At 34.8% G+C, this 9,603-nt stretch overlaps 1 long non-coding RNA gene across 1 annotated transcript; it reads right to left on the bottom strand.

Annotated features, from left to right (window-relative positions):
* Positions 1-1,381: 1,381 nt before the first annotated feature.
* LOC141481046 (uncharacterized) lies at positions 1,382-5,128 on the bottom strand. Its single transcript, XR_012464720.1, has 2 exons — positions 4,872-5,128; positions 1,382-1,711 (listed from the first exon to the last, which is right to left on the bottom strand). It is a non-coding gene; the product is annotated as an uncharacterized lncRNA (long non-coding RNA).
* Positions 5,129-9,603: the final 4,475 nt, after the last annotated feature.

The raw sequence follows: 9,603 nt of genomic DNA, 5'->3' as shown, positions 1-9,603 counted from the left end.
TTCACCCTTAATAGTTTTGTGTCAAAAATGGAAAATGAATTTAAATTTCATTTTCAAGGGTGGCATTTTTTGATCGATAGTTTCCGAAATACTCTCCTATTAGTCAGTGGGCTATGCTTGAAGACTGGCAATAAACAAATAAAGCAAATGAACTTCAAACGTTCAAGCCAGTCTCGATATACCTACATAGTAGGTTTAATGGACTGACGTCTATCAGAAAACAACTATTCCCCTGGCTAATACCACGAAGGGCGTTGAATTATACCCGACAGGCGTCAGTGCAGTGCAATTGGCAATACAACTGAAAGAGTCGACCTTCAATTCTGGAACGGGCACACTTGCAGACCGGTTTCGGGCTTATCAGCCACTCATCAGTGCAAGATAGTGACCATCATCGACCAGAAGTTAATGATATTCCACAATTGAAAATCGGAATTCTTTCAGAGTATTTCATTCCTCTTCCGAAGTTGGACTGAACCTCACAAAGTGTCACTCCATCTAGTCATTCCACTAGATGTTTCCGAAATAGTTATGATTTGCTTTTTCTGAAAGTACTTCATTGTCTCTTTCCAGCAGAAATATATAGAAACGCAAAACAACTTAATATCACAAAGATATGTTTTCTATAGTTCTATAGTTTCTATAGTTTCCTAAGTAGTCCATTGGCGTTTTTCTTCAAACATAACTAAACATGTTTTACAAACTTAACAAGGATCATATTCATAACTCAAATGTTTTAATGACGACAAACAATTCGAAAAACAATTCACTAGATTACAGCCAATTTACGACTGTAATGCCAAAGGCAGTTTTTTGTTAATTTTTGGTCCCTAAATGCGAAAATGATAGTTAAAATTTCCTAACACGTAAGATTTTTGAGTTATGATTTTTTTCACATTCCAAATTAGGGTGATTTCACATTCAAAAAATTAGGGTCTAGATTACAACAATGGAATTTACTAGCCCCTAAAACCAAATTCACAATATTTGGGAATTCTAACCTTGAGCTATCCTCGTTTTTTACTATGCAGGATAAAATGTGTATTTGTGTAAATCCAAATGGTGTGATGGAAAATTTGCACATAACCCGGACGAATGGCGTTTATTTATAGATTCGTCTAAAATAAGATTGAAAGCCGTTCTGCTCCATAATGGTAACAAAAGACCCTCTATTCCTCTTGCACATGCAGTTGCCATGAAGGAAACACACGAAAGTATGTCATGCAATACGTTATAATACGAATAAGTGGCAAATATGTGGTGATCTAAAAGTCATAGGATTATTAATAGGTCTTCAGTGCGGATTTACGAAGGTTCGCTGTTTTCTTTGCCTTTGGAACAGTAGGGCTACAGAGAGCCATTATCAAGTAAAAGAATGGTCTCCGAGAGATGAATATATTCCAGGTCAAGCTAATGTGAAGAATATACTTCTTGTTAATCCCAACATATAACAACAGGTTATGTTACAATGTTTGCCGATGATACTACCATTACCGTATCAGGTTCAACTGTTGAATAACTTGCTTCCAACATGAAGACCGTGATCGATGATTTCAGCTCCTGGTGTCAGAGAAACAAACTAATCCTTAACACCTCGAAGTCAGTGGCTGTGAAATTTTACAGGAAATGGCGACCCCACAACGTTATCGACATTGAAGACTTGCACACGTCCACAGAAGTTAAATTCCTGGGTATTCATCTTGACGCCAACCTAAATTGGGAAAAACAAATCTATCATGTATGTGCAAATCTGAACAAAGCTTTTTATGCTATACGGCAGATGAAGCCCAGTTTAGATAAAGCAGGCTTACTAAATATTTACTACGCAATGGTTCACTCTCGACTTAGTTTAAATATCATGGCTTGGGGAAGAGCAAGAGACTCAAATAGAGTTTTTGTGGCTCAGAAAAGAATCCTTAGACTTATATTTAATTTGAATTTCAGGGATAGTTGTCGGCCCATTTTTATAGAAAAAAAGATTTTAACCCTGATATCCATTTATATTTTGAAATGTGTTTTGTTCGCAACACATAACTTATCGGTTCTTGCGACAAATCGATCTGAGCCCGAACATAATACACGGCATGGAGCTTCTTTAAGAATTCCACAGCACAGAACCTCATTATATGAGAACTCCCCACGGTACAATGTAATCAGTTCTTACGATAAGTTACCAAATCAGCTGAAACAAATTGCCGATGATAAGGTATTTCAAAACAAAATTAAAAATTTTTTACTAAGAAAGTGCTATTATAGTTACCAAGAGTTTATAAATGATAATATGATAGACACAGATTTTACATGACTGTTAAGTTTTTAAATGGTAAACGATATTGATTGTTTGTTTTTTTATATATACTGACGCTCCAATTCATATGTACGAATTGAAAGATTTTATTTATTTATACATATGTCCGTTTATTTTTATTTTTTGTTTATTTTTTTTATTTTTTTTTTATTTTTCAGTGTAACAAATTATAATATAATATTGACTTACCATATGTACCTAATGTACCAACAAACGGTTAATAAACTATTATTATTATTATCCCAAAAACGTTTCGTTACCTCCATTACACATTGAACTAGGGTTAATTAAATTTGTTTTAAAGCATTAGACAAAGAAGGTGATGCGTTTGAATATTTTAAACACGTTTTTTCAAAATTAGGTTATGCAAAGCTCAAAGAAGGTATATTTGTTGGACCACAAATTAGAAAACTACTAAGTAATCAACAATTCGATCAAAATAAGCTACGTGAAGTTATTTCAAAAGAATTGTTTCGAAGTTTTCAGGGAACAAGAAAGTAGAAAATTACGAAACACTTGTAGAAGAACTTCTTGATAATTACTGCAGAATGGGATGCCGCATGTCTCTCAAAATCTATTTTATGCACTCCCATTTGAATTTTCTTCCAGAAAATTTGGGTGCTGTCAGTGACGAACAAGGAGAAAGGTTCCACCAAGACATACTGACATTGGAGCAACGTTACCATAGCAGATAGGATGCAGAAATAATGGAGGATTATTTTTGGTTCCTTATGAGGGAAAACGATGAAACATATAATCGAAAGTCACCATTTGCAAAAAGGTTATGCACAGAGACTGCATTTGAATTTTTTCTCATATCTATTGTAAATACAGTCTGTTATCCTCAAAATATATTGTTTTTTTCTCGTTTTGATTTTATATTTACCTATAATATGTGAAAATTTTTGTATAAAATAAAAATAACTATAACTCAAAATCTTTATGTGATGGAAAATTTTTTGTTGTTGAAGTCGCAGTCAGGATGCTTTAAACTCTCATGGATAGCCGTTATAATATCAGTCGCATTTTTTCTTATCTGTTGGCTAGTGTTACCAAAGTGAAATTATTTATCACTATTAACAGTTCGCAATTACTTTCTGCCGGTGGTGTCGGATCAAGTGTCTATCACATCGACGACTTGCGTTCATTTCTCCAACGTTAACTTTTTTTCTGACGTCATTGCTGTGGTGAAACAAAAATGTATTGAACGACGTAAGCGCGCCACGTGACTGGGTGGTCTGTCTCTTTGAGGGATACGCCTGTTCCTGGTTGTCTTGGTGATCTGTCTGCTTGGAGTATTTATGTTCACAGACAATTCATATCTTCCGCCTGGGTAACGACGATGTTCTGAGAGGCACTCTGATTGGCTGAAGAGCTGAGTGACAGTTTGAGGACACTACGTGTCAATTTGGTACACTCTGGCTGTCTCACCACCTACCTAGCTGAGTGACAGTTCAAGGACGCCACGTGACATTTTGGTGCACTCTGGTTGGCTGAGTGATCTGTTTGTCTTGTCTGGCGAACTAAGAAACAACTTGACTAGCGTAATGACGTCACTGTCTCGCTGGCCATACTGGCCTGAAAGGCAATTAGGCTGCTGACTCCTTCGCAAAGGAGGGTGCCGCAAGCAGCTTCTTAGGAACCTGTTATTGGCATCGCTTTAGGCTTTGCCAAAACATTGAACACCTGGATGCCAAGAGATTTATGGAATTTATGGCAGAATCTCCCCTCCCAACTTACTCTTAATATTGATAATAATTTTACTGTTGACTCTACCTATCTCGCTCACGGTTTCGCCAGAAATGATTAGAATTTCGATAATGTATAATCTCTTACTTTCCTATATTCTGGCTCAGTAAGGCCAAATTCAGAATGTACGTCTTTTCATGATCAGTATATATCAAATATTGGAAGAGTCCAAAATAAGTTTTTGAAATACTCAAGTTTGAAAACTAATTGCGAACATTTGATTTTTTATCTCTTGATAATTTTCACACAAGATGTTGAATGGTAGAATCCAGAATTCCTTCCTGCAATAGATTTATTTGTAACAAGATCAATACTAGAAATGATACCTCTATTTTGGGCAAAAGAGCTCAAACTAATTTACTGCTAAAATCACTAGTGAAACCAGCTGTCCTCATGTGATATTTTGTATTGCAGTAGGTATATGCGAGCTGAAAAATAAATCTCGTGCATATTTGTGAGTTATGGATAATTGTTAATGATTTATAGGTCACTTCAATTAACTTTTTGTTTTGTATGAAATTCATTTCCTTTTGTATCTAAATGAAATAGAACTATAATTTGTATAATTGTATTGTTAATTTCTGCTCTGTAAATGGGCAATAAACACTATTATTATTGTCATTATTATTATTATTATATTTTTGAGGCATATTTCATGAATATCATTGATTGAAATTCGATTTGTGGCTCATTTCCTGTTCTCATACACAATTTTATAGATATTTTCAATCTGATGACATTTACAACAACATATGTAGATACTTTGATTTTCATTTTATCGACGCTGACACTATATTTCTATTCCATTACTCACTCCTCTTTGAAGTATTGTATGAAGTATAAATAAGTTCCTTCATGGTATATTCGTAAAGTCCTCTCCTTTGCTGTTCACTCTGTAGATTGAGTAATCAGAAGCTTCACCTCATGAAATATCCACATCTATATGAATCGTACATTTTTCCACACATTCTAGTTATCTACTAGTTATCAAGTAAAAAACTCGACTACTCATTATTAACAAACATCGCCAATAAAAGTATAATACTTCTGTTTGGCATTTTTCATCGACCGCATCTGTGGCATTGGACAGATGGCACAGTTGGCATGTCGTAACGATCGCCACTGCCAATTTGGCAGTAGTCCAGCTCCAAAAGTCATCCTATTACGGCGAAGGAAAGAATCCGAAGGAGGCAAATCGCTTTCACCTGAGATTCGGTTTGTTTTCTGTCATGTTCAGATATGTTACAAAGAGTCAGTTGGCGTACGAGGACATTTTAAATTCCAGGATATTCTCTTTAATATCCTCGAAATATACAAGTTATGCAAGTAATTCATTGGTAATTTGACGGTAGCGTGATTTTAGAGAAAATGTAATTATAATACGGTGATACATAACATCAAAACAGTTTGAGTTTGACCTTAAATCGCATTTCATGAAATCACCACCAAGCTTTATTTCTGGTCTGAAAAAAGTCCAGTGATTTTTGGTTAATAGTATAGGGGAGCACTGAATAATAATAATTTTCGACAATGTACAATTATTTACTCAAAAAATTTTTGATTTGGGTCATGAAAAATATGATGTATTTTTCAGTTCCAATGACGCTGTTGGTTATTTCCTGAATTTTCAGTTTCATTAAAAAAATATCGAATTGATTAAAACATGAGAAGCAAATCATTGAATGGACCCAAAAGTGTTACTGCCTTTGAATATAACTAAGACATGGTTTCGTTCAACTTGTCAGTCATACTAATCATTATAAATTCTGACTATATATTCAAAAAACTAGCAACTTCAATGAAAATATAAGCCCTTTGGTTGACGTTTTCAACACTATCTGTGACCCCTTTTCCAAATATTTGAAGAAAACATCGAAAATTGCACACAAACTTGGTAAATATCAAATAAAATGACAGTTTTTTCATTCACGGTGTGGAATTCTCCCATTTCAGCTTCTCTTCTCAAGGGAAGTTACCCTGTTCGAACATGACGCCATATTATCTTCACTTGACTATTACGAAAATTAATAACAAACATGATTTCGCAATTTTCCAAAAACCATCTCATACAGACATTGTCATACATAATTCTTTCACCCATCCCTATCAGCATCAAGTAGCTGCATTCAGTAGTACCAACTGTTGAAAATTACCTCATCAAAAAGTACTTTCTAGAGAGGGCCGAGTTTCATTAAACAAATCGCTGTCAACTACGATTACAAGGTAAATATTATCGAGTCCATTCTTTCGAAAAAAATTCGAAAACAATCCATGGACCAGGTCTACCCAACTTCAAGAAACGATAGTGTCCGTTATAGGACACTATTATTTGCTGAACCCATCAATAATATTGCTGGTTAAAAAATGCTTGGACGTGGCTTACAGAACAAATAATAATTTGAACAAATTCATTAAAAATAATAAAGATAAAACTTCTGTGTCGGATAGATAAGGAGTTTATGAGTTGACTTGTTGTTCTTGCCTGAAATTTTATATCGGCCAAACGGGTTGAACTTTTCCCAAAGAATTAAAGAGCATAGAAGTAGTTTCTTCAATGAAAAGCCCGATTCCACATTTGCTATTCATGTTACATTTGTAATAGTGAAGTTTGATATTCAATCTTTTAGAATGATCATAAATAAATATATTCAAGAATTCAGATCATCAACTGAATGACCAAATAGGATTGAATAACTCCCCGATAATAAAGTTTCGGAAAATGTATCATGTATAGCGTTTCTGGGCCTGTACATCTGTGGATGTCTTGATTGGAGGAAACACTGTGAGTCAGAGATTTTTAAATTAAACCTCTATCAGCTAATCACTCAGTAACATAACCTCAATTTTGACGGAGAAACAAACTGATACTGTTATATTATACACAGGTGAAACCCCGACTAAGATACGTATTTGGGGGTCATACACTTGTTTTAAGGATGTGTTCATATCGCAGAAACGTTTGATTCGTTGTATCGCTGGTGTCTCTCGTACCTCTAGCTGTAAAGAATTTTTTTAAGTTATAAAAGTATAACATTGCCGTGTTTGTAAATATTTGTGTAAGTGTGGTTTTTGTATTCTGTTATTTGAACTAATAAGCAAATTCACGTTATTATAACGAGACATCAAAATAACATCTTCTATATAGATCACCCACTGTGACTGGGCAAACGTTGTTCAATTAACTTTCGTCCAAAATTGAATCGTGTGTAACACTGGAGGTTGAAATGGACACCAATATATCTTGGCTCAATCATGTCGCTGGAATTGCAAAGGCTGTATAATCCTCAGCAACTTTTGATGCTTTATAAAGCTCAGATCAGACCTTATTTGAAGTATTGTTCTCATGTATGCAGCTCTGCCCCCAAACATACCCTTGAGTTGCCACCGGCCTGATTGGAGACTCGAATATCACTTGCAACCTTGATAGCCTGGAACATCGAAGAAAGGTTAGAGATTTGTCTCTTTTCTATATACTTTCACGTGAATTGTTCAAGTGACTTGGCACCAAGGGCGGTACATATCAGAAATATGCGATGGACTGGGACTGCTCATCGTTTCGCTCATCGGGAGAACTGCGTTTATGTGGAATGAACTTCCTGAGAACGTTTTCCCAATTTGATCTCCAGCAATTCAAATCCAATGTGAGTCGCTACTTTCGCACAGGCACTGCTCTGAGAGCGCTTCAAGGATTTTCCTGTAGTGCTTGTGTTTTGTCCTTGAAAAAATTCGAACAATGTATCAAGAAAGACCTTTCAAAAGGTGGATTTTACTTCTTGGAAGGGTTTAAGTTAAGGTTTATTTTTTTTATTGGCTTCTGTTTTTTGAGAAATTCCTGCATATCACTAAGAAAGTGAAGTATTTTCATCATTATTATAATCAATTTGAAGTATTTGAAATCTGGCAGGTTTCGGATATAAACCTACTACAGGTAAGCATTAACTTCAGCTCCCATGTGTATTTTCAAAGATCAATACTCCACTAAAAAAGTTTTACTGATTCTATATTGATGGAAATTAAAAAGTGAAACGAGTCCTCTTTGAGTTATAGCTCCGTTTACTTTTATGGAGAATTCCTGACCAAGAGCCCCTGAAATCTCAATTATCCGTGAAAAATATCTTGCTTTCAACCTTATGAAAAGCGACTGCCCAACAAACATCCTGAAAGGACACCAAAACCCCTGAATAAATCACCACGAAAAAGATTCCATTTGTATAATGTTAACCTCGCAAGAAAAATTTCTGGTATTATACGCTCTTTAACCCACAATACGTTGATATTCACCGCTCAAGCCCTACAATTAAAATGATGAACGTGCTCTTTTTCCCACAAGTTGGGAACAAAAAGAGAATCCCAGCGAGATTTCATTGTAAATATTATAAATGTTAGTTAAGTAGTGTGCCACCAACTTGCAATATTTCTCCCAGCGTTTTGTAGACGTGAACAGGGATCCATTTCCTTTGTGAGAAGGGAATGCAACGCGACATAAATGATAATGAAACCAGCGACTGTATGCACTCTGGTTGGAGCTTGATGCAGGTGAGCTCGTCTGCATGAAAGAGGTTAACGAATATTGAATGAAACATGTTCATATTTCCTATATGGAAGAGATATTATTGTGCATGATATATTTGAATGCTATTTGATGTTTCCAATTTCAAGTATCTGCGAAACGAAATACATTCTGAGTACTTTGTGATATTTTTATATTCCTAGGTTTGTGTACGATTTTGTTGTATATTTGTAAAACTTCTGACATAAATTCTCACTGAGTTATTTTGATATGACTTGAAGAAGGAGTATAATGAGTTTCCAGGAATATTTTGTGAACGGTACACAATTCATGTACAGACCAATTATAAGAATAGGCGTCAAGTTTGAACTATCATCAACTAAAATAAAAAGTTGTTCAGGTCAGTCTTGACTTACACCTATCAGAAAACGACCATTCCCCTGGCTAATACCACGAAGTGCGTTGGATTATATTAAACAGGTGTCAGTGTGGAAATCTGCACAGACAATGAAAATTGTTCGAAATTCAAATATGGAAGAATGTACTGTGCTACAAATTATAATAGGTTCTACGATTTGTGCCTTTCAGTAGACTGGAATCAAATTCTACTATCTCAAGATCCATTTCTAGAATACTATAGCATGTTATTGTTCACATTCAATAATAGATTTCCAATACAAAATATTAAAATAAAAAATAATATTAAAAAAGAATGGAAAACAAAGGGAATAAGGGTGTCTGCAAGAAATGTTCGTTGCCTACAATACATTAGAAAGTTCATATCATCCGCATATTTTTTAAATTATTTCACCTGCTACCGCAAAATGTATAAAAACACCATAAAACTAGCTAAAACTCTTTATTATACTAACAGAATAAACAAAGCAAGCAATAAGTCAAGAGAAACATGCAAGAAAATTAATGATCTCAGGGGAAATGGTAGAAAGCAAAAATTGGACACTTCATTATCATCCAGCGATTTCAATAACTATTTTTGCATGATAGGAGAAAAATCAACTGAAAATATTCACCACTT

Source organism: Leptinotarsa decemlineata, unplaced genomic scaffold, assembly GCF_025532065.1.
Source record: "Leptinotarsa decemlineata unplaced genomic scaffold, Ldec_3_MD MMD2_tig00000035_RagTag_RagTag, whole genome shotgun sequence".
NCBI lineage: Eukaryota > Metazoa > Arthropoda > Insecta > Coleoptera > Chrysomelidae > Leptinotarsa > Leptinotarsa decemlineata.
Note: the sequence above shows the minus strand (reverse complement) of the source record. Positions and strands in the feature narration are given on the sequence as shown.